Raw genomic sequence first — 13,820 nt, 5'->3', positions numbered from 1 at the left:
GGGGGGTGAATTGGTTTGATTAAAATCTTAACCAAGTTTATGCACTTTTTCTTTAATGAAAATTTACCTTCCTTTTTAGTAATGATCAACCAAGTAGATTAGAAGACAATAGCAATATTGATCAGAGAAGCAAGTATAGATAAGCAATGAAGATTTTATTAAACAGAAATGTAAAATAGAGAAACAAACCAAGTGTCTACCAAGCTTTACCCAAACTTGAAGACCAAACACTAGGAAGAGCAACTTCTCTTTGATGAACGAAGATCAACTAGATGTACAATGGAGGGAGCACTTCCTCCTTGCCCTAAGCCTCACTTAGTCAAGCTAGGAAGTTTTACAATCACTCAGAAAACCCTCAACAAAGCTACACTAAAGATCCTTTCAACCACAAAAGAAATGCTCAACAGAAATTCACACCACTTTAAAACAAATCTGCTTTGGAGACTATTTTCTAGCTAAAATATCTCACTAGATCTTGTAAACAAAGTGTGCAAAAGTCCTTACTTCGTTTTGACCAGTTTGATTTTAAAGGGATCCAGAAATGGGCTTCATCAATGCTTCCAACGGATAGAAGGCAGCTGAAGAGTCAACTAGCCGTTGGGGCTGTCGGACGTCCGACGATCGAATCATCGTCCGAACCAATCGTCCGATGATAGCCAAGTTGAGGTTCGGACGTCCGATAAGTTCTTTGTCGTCCGACAGCACAGCGTCCGACCTTGGGTCGAGAGCTAGCAAGTTATCTTGGAATTTTTCGGACGTCCGATGCGGTTGATTAGCGTCCGATGGCAAGCGTCCGATCCTTCCGGACGTCCGATGCTTCCATGTGAGCGTCCGACGGTGCTTCCTTCCTGATGTTCTTTATCTTCTCGGACGTCCGACAGTTTCCTTTCGGCCGTCCGACCTGATTGTCCTGTTTTTGCTTCTCATTTTGGTTGTTTTACATTTCATGACATATTTGAACCTGATTCTTGGATAGACAAAAAAAACACTTGTATTTGAAGAAGGTTAGACAAATATTTCAAAGTACCAAGAATGACAAACTAGACATACTTAAAAGACAATATCTTTGATCGAAAACAAAACAATGACTAAATTCATTCATATTATTCCAATCTTGTTTGCCACATCCAAAGCAACGTAGTCAGGAGATAAACGAACATATGCTTTCTTTGTTCCAACAGACCTGATCAAAGTGTTCACTTTCTTGGTCTGTATAAACAAACTTTTGTGATCATCAAAACCAAGAATAACATTCTCCCCCTTTTTGATGATGACAAAACAAAAGTTTGAAATGAATTTTGATTGATTGCTGATTGCAATGAAAGCTCCCCCTTTCTAAATAGACTAGAACTCCCCCTTTCTTAGTGAATCATAAAAAAAAATGTGAAAACCTCCCCCTCACTAGGCTGCCCAACCGAGTTCCAAAACATGACAATTAAGCAACTCACAACCAACATATTACCAATTCAATCCATCATCAAAATCCAAATTTAATTAAACCATCAATCAATTCATCATATCGAACATTATCAATCATCAATCAGATCTCTCCCCCTTTTTGTCATCACAAAAGAGCAAACCAAAAACATCCATCTTATACACAAATACATCTTATCCAAAATGTAAACCAAAAATAATTCATTCCATTCACATAAACAGAATAAACAAACATCACCAGTACTTAAACATCACCAATAACTTCCATCAAGATACTTAGAAACATCACAGAACTTAAACATAAACAAGAATATCCATTATATTACACCACAGTACTTAGATCATCCATCAAAACACACCAAAAGAAACTTAGAATATCCATAACATAACATATTCTAAAAGAGACAAACAAAATGCAAATGTCCTAAATGATGATCTACGTGGATCCAGGTGTCCTCCGAGAAAGCTGATATTGGTCGAGATCCTCCTCTTCAGTGTCTTCATCATCTTCAGCAGCTTCTACAATTGGTGCCTTGCCTTTGTCTGATGTGGAAGGGCCATGAGGAGTCACAGGAGTTGCTGGATTCGGATCTGGAACTGATGAACCTGGATCAGTGGTTCGAGGTTCTTTGTCATGTGAGACTTCCTCAACCACAGGTGGAGGAAAAAGAAGATTCTTTTTGTCAAGAAAGGTAGTTTGCTGCTCAGAAGACATGGTGAGCATTAGGCCATGTTCTAGAAGAAGAACATGCTGTTTGAGTTCATGAAGAAGCTCAATTACTTCATTACTGGAAGAGGAAGATGGTCTAGTGTCAGATTTCCTAGGGTGAATGGGAGTGAGTAAAATGGGTGAAGGATCATGTACAGTCTTGGACCTTTGTTCACTAGATGATGCCCCCTTATATGCCCACAGATTATCTTTAAAAACAAGATTTTTTCTTTCAAAATATGCTCTGGTAAAGGCATAAGAAGATGCTTCTTTTGGACACACACCTAGAATTGGAACTTTGTAAAAGTCAAAAATCTTTTGAAGAAACTTTCCATAGGAAAGTTTTCTTCGAGAGTCAGTAGCATAGCGAAGTAAAAACTTGCACATGACAAAACCAAAATCAATCCGAATTTTTTCTCGAAAACAATAAAAGAGATACAACTCCATTTTGTTTGCATCAGTTCTGTGCCCATCAGTGGGCACAAGCAGGTTTGAAATGATAGAAAAAGCAATTAAATTCACAGGAGCCAGATCATTCAATTTAGCATCAGCAGGTGAGGAAAAACTTCTTTTGAAATAGGTTAACATTTTTGTCCCATCAAAATGATTTGCAGCAGTAGGAAGCTCTTCATAAGAAAAGAAATTAGCAACCTTATCTTTGCATGAACGTTCAATGGTAGTCTTTAGAATGGAATTTACAGTATCAGAATCAAAGATTAGGTCTACCCCATTTACCCTAGACATGATCTCAGTTTGGTCAGTTCCTTTCCTAAGATTGGCAAAAAATTGATGCAGCATATCAGGGTAGTAGACATTTGGCATGGAAATGAGATGTGACCATTTCTGGAAAGCAAATAGATTCAGAATGGATTCTAAACCTATGGAGTGAAATTCAGAGGGGTTTATGGTTCTTTGAGGGATGACACCCTTCTGTGATATCCAGGCGTATTTGTCTTTTGCAGCATCATCAAAGAATGGAGGGAGAGGGACTGATTTTGGAGGCGGTTGAGAGGAGGTCCCCTGTCCAGATTCAGGCTGAGATGTGGGTTGTGGAGTAGGCCGTGACATTTGACCCTTGATAGCTCCCCTTTTGAAGCGTTTGGATGTCCGTTTGACAGTAGGAAGATCCTCATCCTCATCCCTGAGTGGATGCTTGCGTCCGGCAGTAACTTTTCCTCCCCTTAGATTCACCATTGTTCTAAATGTGTGGAATGGAGGATGCAAATGATGCACACAGCAGTAGGGAAGTGAATCGCACAGAAATTTTGGGACAAAAACACCTTGAACGAGATTTGACAGAGCGGTTATGCAAGAGTAGGGTTGTGAGAAAAATTTGGGGATTTGCGAAATGTTACTCAGTTTGGTGAAATGATCAGGAGAAATGAAACGCAAACGATGGGGAAATGTTTTGGTTGAGTCAATTTGGGAATGGTAGCTACAGAATGATACGAATTTGAGAGTGAGGGAAGAGAGAGTTTTCGTCCGAGAGGAAATAGGATATGAAGAGACTGAAGCAAATAAGGAAGAAAGTTGATTTAAAAAATGAGCCGTTGCACTGTCGGACGGCCGACCGAAGTTGTGCGTCCGACAGCTGCGTCCGAACAGGCGCAATCTGGAAAATGACTGAAGAACATCATCGGACGTCCGTTCATCTTCTTTCGGACGTCCGAAGACCCAAAGAAAATTAAGATGATTTTTCGATTATTCCTAATTCTGATCTTAGATGAATGAACTGTTCTAATGGCAAAGCTTTCGTAAAAATATCAGCAAATTGATCTTTAGAACAAACATAATTTACACAAATTTCACCTTTTTGAACAAGATCACGAATAAAGTGATGCTTTATATCTATGTGTTTTGTCCTAGAATGATGAATAGGATTTTTGGTCAAATTTATAGCACTAGTATTATCACAGAATACAGGCATGCAGTCATACAACAATCCAAAATTATTCAAAGTGTGCTTCATCCATAGAAGTTGAGCACAACATGCACTAGCGGCAATATATTCCGCCTCGGTGGTAGACAAAGAGATTGCACATTGTTTCTTGCTAAACCAAGAGACTAAACAATTTCCAAGAAAATGACAAGTTCCACTCGTACTCTTTCTATCCACATGACAACCTCCAAAATCAGCATCCGAATAACCATATAGAGCAAACTCATTAGATCTAGTATACCAAAGACCATAGTCTAATGTACCTTTCAAATACCTAAAAATTCTTTTTACAACATTCAAATGTGATTCTTTTGGACAAGATTGAAATCTAGCACACAAGCAAACAGCAAACATAATATCAGGTCTACTTGCGGTTAAATAAAGTAGGCTTCCGATCATACCTCTATAATGCTTTTCATCCACATGATTACCTTCTTCATCTTTGTCAAGCTTTGTAGAAGTGCACATTGGAGTTCCAACTTGTTTTGAGTCCTCCATGCCAAACCTTTTCAGCAATTCCTTGGTATATTTTGCTTGATTTATAAAAATTCCCTCAAGAGCTTGATGTATTTGAAGTCCAAGGAAGAAATTTAATTCTCCCATCATACTCATTTCAAATTCATTTTGCATAGTGGTGGAAAACTCCTTACATAGATACTCATTAGTAGCACCGAAAATAATATCATCAACATATATTTGCACAATAAGAAGGTCTTTCAACACATGCTTAGTAAAAAGTGTGGTGTCCACAACACCCCTTTTGAAACCTTTTTCAATCAAGAACCCACTTAATCTTTCATACCAAGCTCTTGGAGCCTGTTTTAAACCATATAAAGCTTTAGAAAGTTTAAACACATGACTTGGAAATTTTGTATTTTCAAAACCGGGGGGTTGATCCATATACACTTCTTGATCAATAAAACCATTTAAAAAGGCACTTTTAACATCCATTTGAAACAATTTGAAACCTTTGAAGCAAGCAAAAGCAAGAAGCATTCTAATAGATTCTAATCTTGCTACGGGAGCAAATGTTTCATCAAAATCAATTCCTTCTTCTTGTGCATATCCTTTAGCAACTAATCTGGCTTTATTTCTTACAACAACACCTTTATCATCCAACTTATTTCTAAAAATCCACTTTGTGCCAATGATAGGCTGATTTTGAGGTCTATCAACAAGTGTCCAAACTTCATTTCTCTCAAATTGATTAAGTTCCTCTTGCATAGCCAAAATCCAGTTTTCATCCTTTAAAGCATCATTGATATTTTTAGGTTCAAAAAGAGAAACTAAAGCAAAATTATCAATCAATTTTCTAGATGAGGAACGAGTGTTTACCTTCTCGGATGGATCACCAATTATAAGTTCTTTTGGATGATTTTGGCTGAATTTTCAAGCCTTGGGAAGATCTTTGAGTGGATCATCATTTTTGTCTTCATCTTCCACTTCTTGATCATTATGAACTTCATTTTCCATTTCAGTTGCTGCTGGTTTAGAACTTCCTTCATTCCCAATTGATAGCTTTTCCATTCCTTCTCGAACACCTACATCATCATCCTCACACAAACTTTTGGAATTATCATCATTGGCTTCATCAAATGTTATATGTATAGCTTCTTCAATCACAAGAGTCCTTCTATTAAAAACTCTATATCCTCTTTTATTTTCACAATATCCCAAAAATATTCCTTCATCAGATTTTTTATCAAACTTGCCAAGATGTTCCTTTAGATTCAAAATAAAGCATTTACAACCAAATACTTTGAAATAACCAACCGTAGGTTTCTTATCAAAAATCAGTTCATAAGGAGTTTTCTTCAAAATAGGTCTCAAGAGAATTCTATTCATCACATAGCATGCAGTGTTTACCGCTTCAGCCCAAAGGTATTTAGGCAATCTACATTCATTCAACATAGTTCTAGCAGCCTCTTGGAGAGTCCTGTTTTTCCTTTCTACAACACCATTTTGCTGCGGAGTCCTTGCAATAGAAAACTCATGAGATATACCATTATAATCACAAAATTCTGGAAAACCACAAAATTTGAATTCGGTTCCATTATCACTTCTAATTCTAACAATTTTTAAACCAAGCAGATTTTGCACTTTAGCAAACAATGAAGTAAAATTCTTGAAGGCATCATCTTTATGAGCAAGAAATATCACCCAAGTGTACCTAGAATAATCATCCACAATCACAAAACAGTATTTCTTACCACCCAAGCTAGAGATTTGAGTAGGGCCAAATAAGTCAAGATGCAAGAGTTCTAAGGGTTTTGAAGTAGATACACACTTCTTTGTTTTAAAAGAAACTTTTGTTTGCTTACCAAATTGACATGCATCACATATTTTATCCTTTTCAAAACTGATTTTTGGCAAGCCTCTAACTAGTTCCTTTTTCGAAATTTCCTTTAGTAAGTCCATGTTAAAATGACAAAGTCTTCTATGCCACAACCAAGGATCTTCATTTGAAGCTTTAAGACATTTTAAGCTAGAAGAATCAACTTTATCAAGAATCACAATATATATGTCATTAAACCTCTTTCCTTTGAACACAACATTATATTTGGAATCAAGTACAATGCATTCAAGCTTTTTAAACAACACATACAAGTCTTTATCACACAATTGACTAACACTAAGCAAGTTATAACCTAAGTTATCAACCAAGAGCACATTATGAACAAAAGTTTCACCATCCTTACCAACATCACCTATTCCAATTGTCTTAGCTTTCACATCATCACCAAATGTTACCTTTCCACTTGATTTTGATTTCAGCTTTATGAACAAGGAAGGATCACCGGTCATGTGCCTTGAGCAACCGCTATCAATGAACCATTTGGACTTGTTTGAGCATTTTTCCTGAAAAGAAAGGGTTTTTGGTACCCTTTTTAATTTTTGGGTCCATAATAGTTAGCATTGTATCTAACTAACCACATGCACTTCATCCCTTTGTTCAGATTTCTTTTCACATACCAATTACCTTTCAAATGCCCTCTTTGACAACAAAAACCACACAAAATGGAAGAGTCCTTAACATGTACTGGTTTGATATATCTCAATCCACCTCTTCTATATGTTGTGAACCCATGTGCAATTTTGTTGTGTGCAAATGTTCTTTGAAAAGTAGTAGGATGGGTAAATAACATGTTCCTTTTGCTAAACTCCTGCTTTCTTGCTTTCAGAGTCTCATCCAAGTTGTCCATCCTTTTTTTCAAATCACCCTGTCTTTCCTTCAGCATTTCACAAATATTTGTCTTTCTATCAAGCTCATCTTGAACATTACATCCGGCTCTTACAAGACTTTCATTGTCGGTCTTTAGTTGTTTATTTTGTTGAAAAAGACTTGCATTTTCTTGAATGAGAAAAGCCATTTTCTGTTTTAACTGCTTGTTTTTATCATAAGATTCCTTCAAGGCATTATGCAACTTTTCAACAAAAGATTCAAGATCATCATCTTCATCATTATCACTTTCAGATTGAGAGTGTGTGGAAGTTACCTCATTATTTCCAATAGCCATGAAGGCCATTTGAGCAGATTCTTCTTCTTCTTCAACTTCTCCTTCGGAGTTGCATTCATTCCAAGTAATCTGAAAATTGTTGAATCTTGGCTTTCGATCAGCTTTTCCATCTTTCATCTTCTTCATGGGGCATTCGTTTGCATAATGTCCAATCTGTCCACATTCGAAGCATTTGTCCAACTGTTTCTTGTTGAAATCTTGTTTACCTTTATACTTTGTGATAGATGGCTGATTCTGGAATTGATTGCTAGGTCCTCCCCTTCTAAACTTTCTTTTATTCAAGATTCTCTTGAAGCCTCTGGTGATGAGAGCAAGATCATTATCATCACCATCTGAGTCTTCATCATCCAAGTGAGCTGTATCATCTTCACCTTGAGTAGTCTTTAGAGCAATGTTTCTCTTTGCTCTAGCATCCTCTTCCTCCTGCACTTTAGATTTCAGTTTCAACTCATAAGAGGTTAATGAGTTAATGATAGATTCAATAGGCACAGAACTTAAATCCTTAGCCTCTTCTATTGCAGTCACTTTATTTTCCCATTCTTTGCCCAAAGCATTGAGAATTTTCCTGTTCTTCTCTCCCAAGGTGTACTCTTTGCCCAACGCCTCGAGATCTTTGATCAAGTCAGTGAACCTGCAATACATTTTGTCAATATCCTCAAGAGGTTCAATTTTAAATGATTCATATTTTGTGACCAAGATGGCTTTTTTCTGTTCTTTCACATTGTCACCACCCTCATGGATTTCTCTTAGTTTATCCCACATTTCTTTAGCCGATTTGCAGCCTTTTACTCTGATTGATTCATTTGAATCTAGGGCACTATAAATAACATTCATGGCCTTGGCATTCAATGTGAGGTTAGTTCTATCTTGAGCATTCATTTCAGCTCTCATTTTTGGCCGAAGCAACCCTGTATCTGCATCAAGAAAGTTAGCTTCATGCGGTCCTTCACTCACAATAAACCATAGTTCAATATCAATAGATTGTAAAAAGATAATCATCCGTTCTTTCCAGCTAACATAGTTAGAGCCACTGAACATGGGAGGCCTAGTAACAGATTGCCCCTCAACAAACATAGCATGACTGGTTGTCATCTTTACTCCAAGCCGTTAGAGCTTAATCTCAAGGAGACCAAGCTCTGATACCAATTGTTAGTCCCACAGACAACCAAGAGGGGGGGTGAATTGGTTTGATTAAAATCTTAACCAAGTTTATGCACTTTTTCTTTAATGAAAATTTACCTTCCTTTTTAGTAATGATCAACCAAGTAGATTAGAAGACAATAGCAATATTGATCAGAGAAGCAAGTATAGATAAGCAATGAAGATTTTATTAAACAGAAATGTAAAATAGAGAAACAAACCAAGTGTCTACCAAGCTTTACCCAAACTTGAAGACCAAACACTAGGAAGAGCAACTTCTCTTTGATGAACGAAGATCAACTAGATGTACAATGGAGGGAGCACTTCCTCCTTGCCCTAAGCCTCACTTAGTCAAGCTAGGAAGTTTTACAATCACTCAGAAAACCCTCAACAAAGCTACACTAAAGATCCTTTCAACCACAAAAGAAATGCTCAACAGAAATTCACACCACTTTAAAACAAATCTGCTTTGGAGACTATTTTCTAGCTAAAATATCTCACTAGATCTTGTAAACAAAGTGTGCAAAAGTCCTTACTTCGTTTTGACCAGTTTGATTTTAAAGGGATCCAGAAATGGGCTTCATCAATGCTTCCAACGGATAGAAGGCAGCTGAAGAGTCAACTAGCCGTTGGGGCTGTCGGACGTCCGACGATCGAATCATCGTCCGAACCAATCGTCCGATGATAGCCAAGTTGAGGTTCGGACGTCCGATAAGTTCTTTGTCGTCCGACAGCACAGCGTCCGACCTTGGGTCGAGAGCTAGCAAGTTATCTTGGAATTTTTCGGACGTCCGATGCGGTTGATTAGCGTCCGATCCTTCCGGACGTCCGATGCTTCCATGTGAGCGTCCGACGGTGCTTCCTTCCTGATGTTCTTTATCTTCTCGGACGTCCGACAGTTTCCTTTCGGCCGTCCGACCTGATTGTCCTGTTTTTGCTTCTCATTTTGGTTGTTTTACATTTCATGACATATTTGAACCTGATTCTTGGATAGACAAAAAAAACACTTGTATTTGAAGAAGGTTAGACAAATATTTCAAAGTACCAAGAATGACAAACTAGACATACTTAAAAGACAATATCTTTGATCGAAAACAAAACAATGACTAAATTCATTCATATTATTCCAATCTTGTTTGCCACATCCAAAGCAACGTAGTCAGGAGATAAACGAACATATGCTTTCTTTGTTCCAACAGACCTGATCAAAGTGTTCACTTTCTTGGTCTGTATAAACAAACTTTTGTGATCATCAAAACCAAGAATAACAGATTTCACTCTAGAACTCTTTAAGAGGGTCATGCATGTGAAAGTTGGGGTGACAATTTAAATTTTTACGGCCAAAATGTTGTGATGAAATATTCGGTATTGGAATGGATAATTTTGGAATATAACTATTGAGAAATGTTTAATCTGTATTTGGTTACAAACAATGAGATTTTGATTGAAATTTTGGATAAGATAGTGTTGCAAAATCTTGCCTTGCGTTCATGCACCTGTTAGTGATTCCAAACATTCGAAATGTTAGCTTTATTTCTATAAGAAATAATTGTTGGATGATAAGGGCTAATGATTGATGAAGCCCTTGGCCAATTGAATGATTTTATATAAGTGGTAAAATTTTGATGAAATTAACTGCTAGAATTGCTTGGAGGCTTTATATTTATTTTGCTTCAACTGTGATGTGATATGAACTTGCCAAAACCAAGAGCTAATGATTGACGAAACCTTGGTCATTTATTCCATTTTGATCAGAAGTGAATCTATTGAAAACCCAGAGCCAATGATTGACGAAGCCTAGTGATTTTCTATTGAAATGTGATTTTGATTTGCTGGCAAATTTGAATCATAATGTGATTTCGAAATGGAATCGAAATTGTGAAAGTCGTTTCGACCCTGTGAACTCGAGCAATTTTGATCAAGCTAATCAAAAATATTTTTACGCTAGTATTAAACGATAAAATTCAGTAATTAGTATTTTGCCCTAAATTTTTCCAACCGACAATTTTCCTTTAGCTTAAACTAGCCTTGATAGTTATAGAAAATAATTTTTCTAGCTTTTAAAACCCTAAGTCTTGTTTCATTTCCTTTCCTTTCTTTAAGACCTGTCCCTTGCTAGTTTTCTAGAGGAAATTTCCAAAATACGAGATTTTAGCGATTTTAACTAAGCGTGCAGAAAACTTGTTTGGCAAGAAACATTATTTCACGTAAAATTAGTTTTAGTAACACTTTTACAAGAAAAGTAATATTAAAGAAACTTTACAAAGTATTTTACTAGTTTTAATACTACATGGTTTGTTGAATTATTCCAAGAAAATAAACTAGCTATACTATGAATAATTTTTCCTACGTAATCCTAGAACTAGTATAGCCAACTTATAGTTTTAAAATTTGGTATTTTAGGGTTTAGCGAGGACGCAGATTTTGATTCCCAGCTTGATCAGTAACTTCACTCTTGGTGAGTGTCCCTGCTTGTTCTATTCCTACCTGATTTAAGTGCTTTCTTGGCTTGATATGTGATAATAGCAAAAATGGTTTCTGATCCATCGAAGTGAGCAGTGTGTACTTTATCGCACTAGCCTTTCGAGTGGTGACTTGCGTGAAACATTTTTTTTCGTGAATCTAAATGTAGTTGCGTCGTTGGGTGGATCCCTCGACTCGTGAATCCAACTGCAGTAACGTCGTTGGGTGAATCTCTCGACTCGTGAATCCAACTGCAGTTGCATCGTTGGGTGAATCTCTCGACTCGTGAATCCAACTGCAGTAACGTCGTTGGGTGAACCCCTCGACTAATTTCCTGAGGGTATACTCAAGTATACTGCTCCCAATTCTCTAAGGGATATCTCGAGTATACTGCTTCCTTTATCTTGTCGTGCGGGCCCGGAGCTGGGGTATGTCTGGTGGCCGGAGTAAGAAAAATAAGAGAATCTACATGGACCGTAAGTAGTGAGAGTTGACGGAGGGTCAACTACGATAACTTTTGATCAAGCGAGGCAAATGGCTCCTGAGAGCCCCTGTATCCTACCTTGTGCTATTATACGCTTTCCTAATTGTTTAATCTTGTTGAAATTATTACTCGCTGTTTGATTTACGTGATTGCATGTTTTGGGGCACCACTGAGCTTTAGCTCACCCCACGTTATTTGTTTTCCTTGACAGGTCTTGGTATTTGAGAAACACTTGAAATCTCCTTTACTTGTTATGAATGTAATTCGAATTAAACAATGTAGTTTTGTTTTGGGTTGCCACTTGAAGTTGGAAAAGTGTAAACCCTGAATTTGTTATTTGGACTGTATATTTGTTTCATGGATTGTAATCCGTAATGTATTTTAAGAATCGATGTTAGCTATCTTATAATGCTGTTATCTCGGAAGTTAATGTGGTTTTAGTAAAAGGTCTATTTTGGGAGAATCGATGTTGTAATAGGTTAGGTATATTTCGGGGGGGATTTGGCTAGATTGCTTGCGTGAGTCCTGGCGAGAGCCAGGCAGACGGCCCGCCAACCCTCTGGTTCGCCTTAGGGGAAAGTGGGGTCGCCACAAGTCCCGATTTTAAATTTTCTGTTCGGGTCAGTCCCGATTTTAAATTTCCTGTTTCGGGTCAATCCCGATTTTAAATTTCTGTTTGGGTCAGTCCCGTTTAAATTTCCTGTTTCGGGTCAGTCCCGATTTTAAATTTCCTGTTCGGGTCAGTCCCGATTAAATTTCCTATTTTTAAATTTCTCGTTTGGGTCAGTCTCATTTTAAGATTTTGTTAAAGAGGCCAGTCCTCATTTCAAAGCATCATTCGCCTGAGTAATTTGCAGCCGAATAACACAGGTAGGTATTTGGTGTCTACTTTTTTGTCTCAAGTTTTTTCAAAACTCAGACAAAGAGGGGCAAACTGTAGACACCAAATTTTTAGCGTAATTTCATTTACTATTTATTTTATTTTTATTTGTCATGTTAGTTTATTTACTTTTAGTCTTTATTGTTTATTTAACTTTAAAAAAAAAGAGAGAAAAGGAAAGAAAAAAAAAACCGAGCTCATGCACCATGCTGCACTTGATCTAAACTCCTTTCCATACATTTTCATCTGCAAAAGAACGCAGATACAAAAAATGGTTTTTTCCGCTCCATTGTTGGCTCAATTTTCTCCTCCGTCTGATGATCTTAATAGAAGACACTTGGCTTGATCCAAAAGTAATCAGAAAACATGAAAATCTAAGGCTGTAAAAATGCAAGAGGAGAGGGAGTTTTTTCGGGCCGTAGATGCTAGGTTTCCGGAGGAAGTTTGGATATAAAAAGCGATAGAAAACTAAGGTTTGGGAGGGAAGAGGCTTATGACGGCTGAGTGAGAGTAGGGAGTAAAATCTGAGGGCTGACAGCTGGGGGGACCGGAGAGAAACAGAAGAGGGAGTGACGGCTAGAATCTGCAATAGAGAGAGGCGGCTGGAGTTTTGGAAAAGAGGGAGAGTTTGGACGGCTGATAAAAGAGAGCAAAAAATAGGACGGCTAGGGGGAGAGGAAATGAAAAACAGCGGAGGAGGTGAGGAACTCAGATAGTGGTCGGCGGGATAGAAAGAAAGGCAAGAACAAAGGGCAAGGAACTAAGAAAAACAGAGTAGATTGAGAGATAGTGAGCGAGAGAGAGCAAAGGAAAACCAAGGAGTGGGTATTTTGCTGAGGAAACCAAAGAAAGAACGCTTGAGAGCCGGAAGGTAGAGCTTTCGGGTTGAGCAAAGACCCCTTTTTGTCGATCACTCCAGACCCTGATTTTCCCTCGGAAGGGGATAAAGCCATTTTTCCTTCATTTGCTTACCATTGCGAGGGAGGTACACTCTATCCTTTATTTTTGACTTTATTTGACCCTACGTACGTATATGTGTCTTATGTGTGCAATTGCATGACTTTAAGTGTTTATTTCATTTTCACTTTATTTATTTCTTTAGTTTCTTAGTTTTTGCTTTAATTTCAGTTCAATTTTATCATTTGGGAGGCACTTGAATGCCAAGTTGTAATAGTGAGTTTTATTTCATTTATTTTTCGTTTCCCCTCTTAGATTGTAGTAGGCTTCCCCCAAATGTAATAGTTAGGGTT

Source organism: Coffea arabica, chromosome 11c, assembly GCF_036785885.1.
Source record: "Coffea arabica cultivar ET-39 chromosome 11c, Coffea Arabica ET-39 HiFi, whole genome shotgun sequence".
Classification (NCBI taxonomy): Eukaryota; Viridiplantae; Streptophyta; class Magnoliopsida; order Gentianales; family Rubiaceae; genus Coffea; species Coffea arabica.
The sequence above is the reverse complement of the archived record's forward strand: the minus strand, read 5'-3'. Positions refer to the sequence as shown.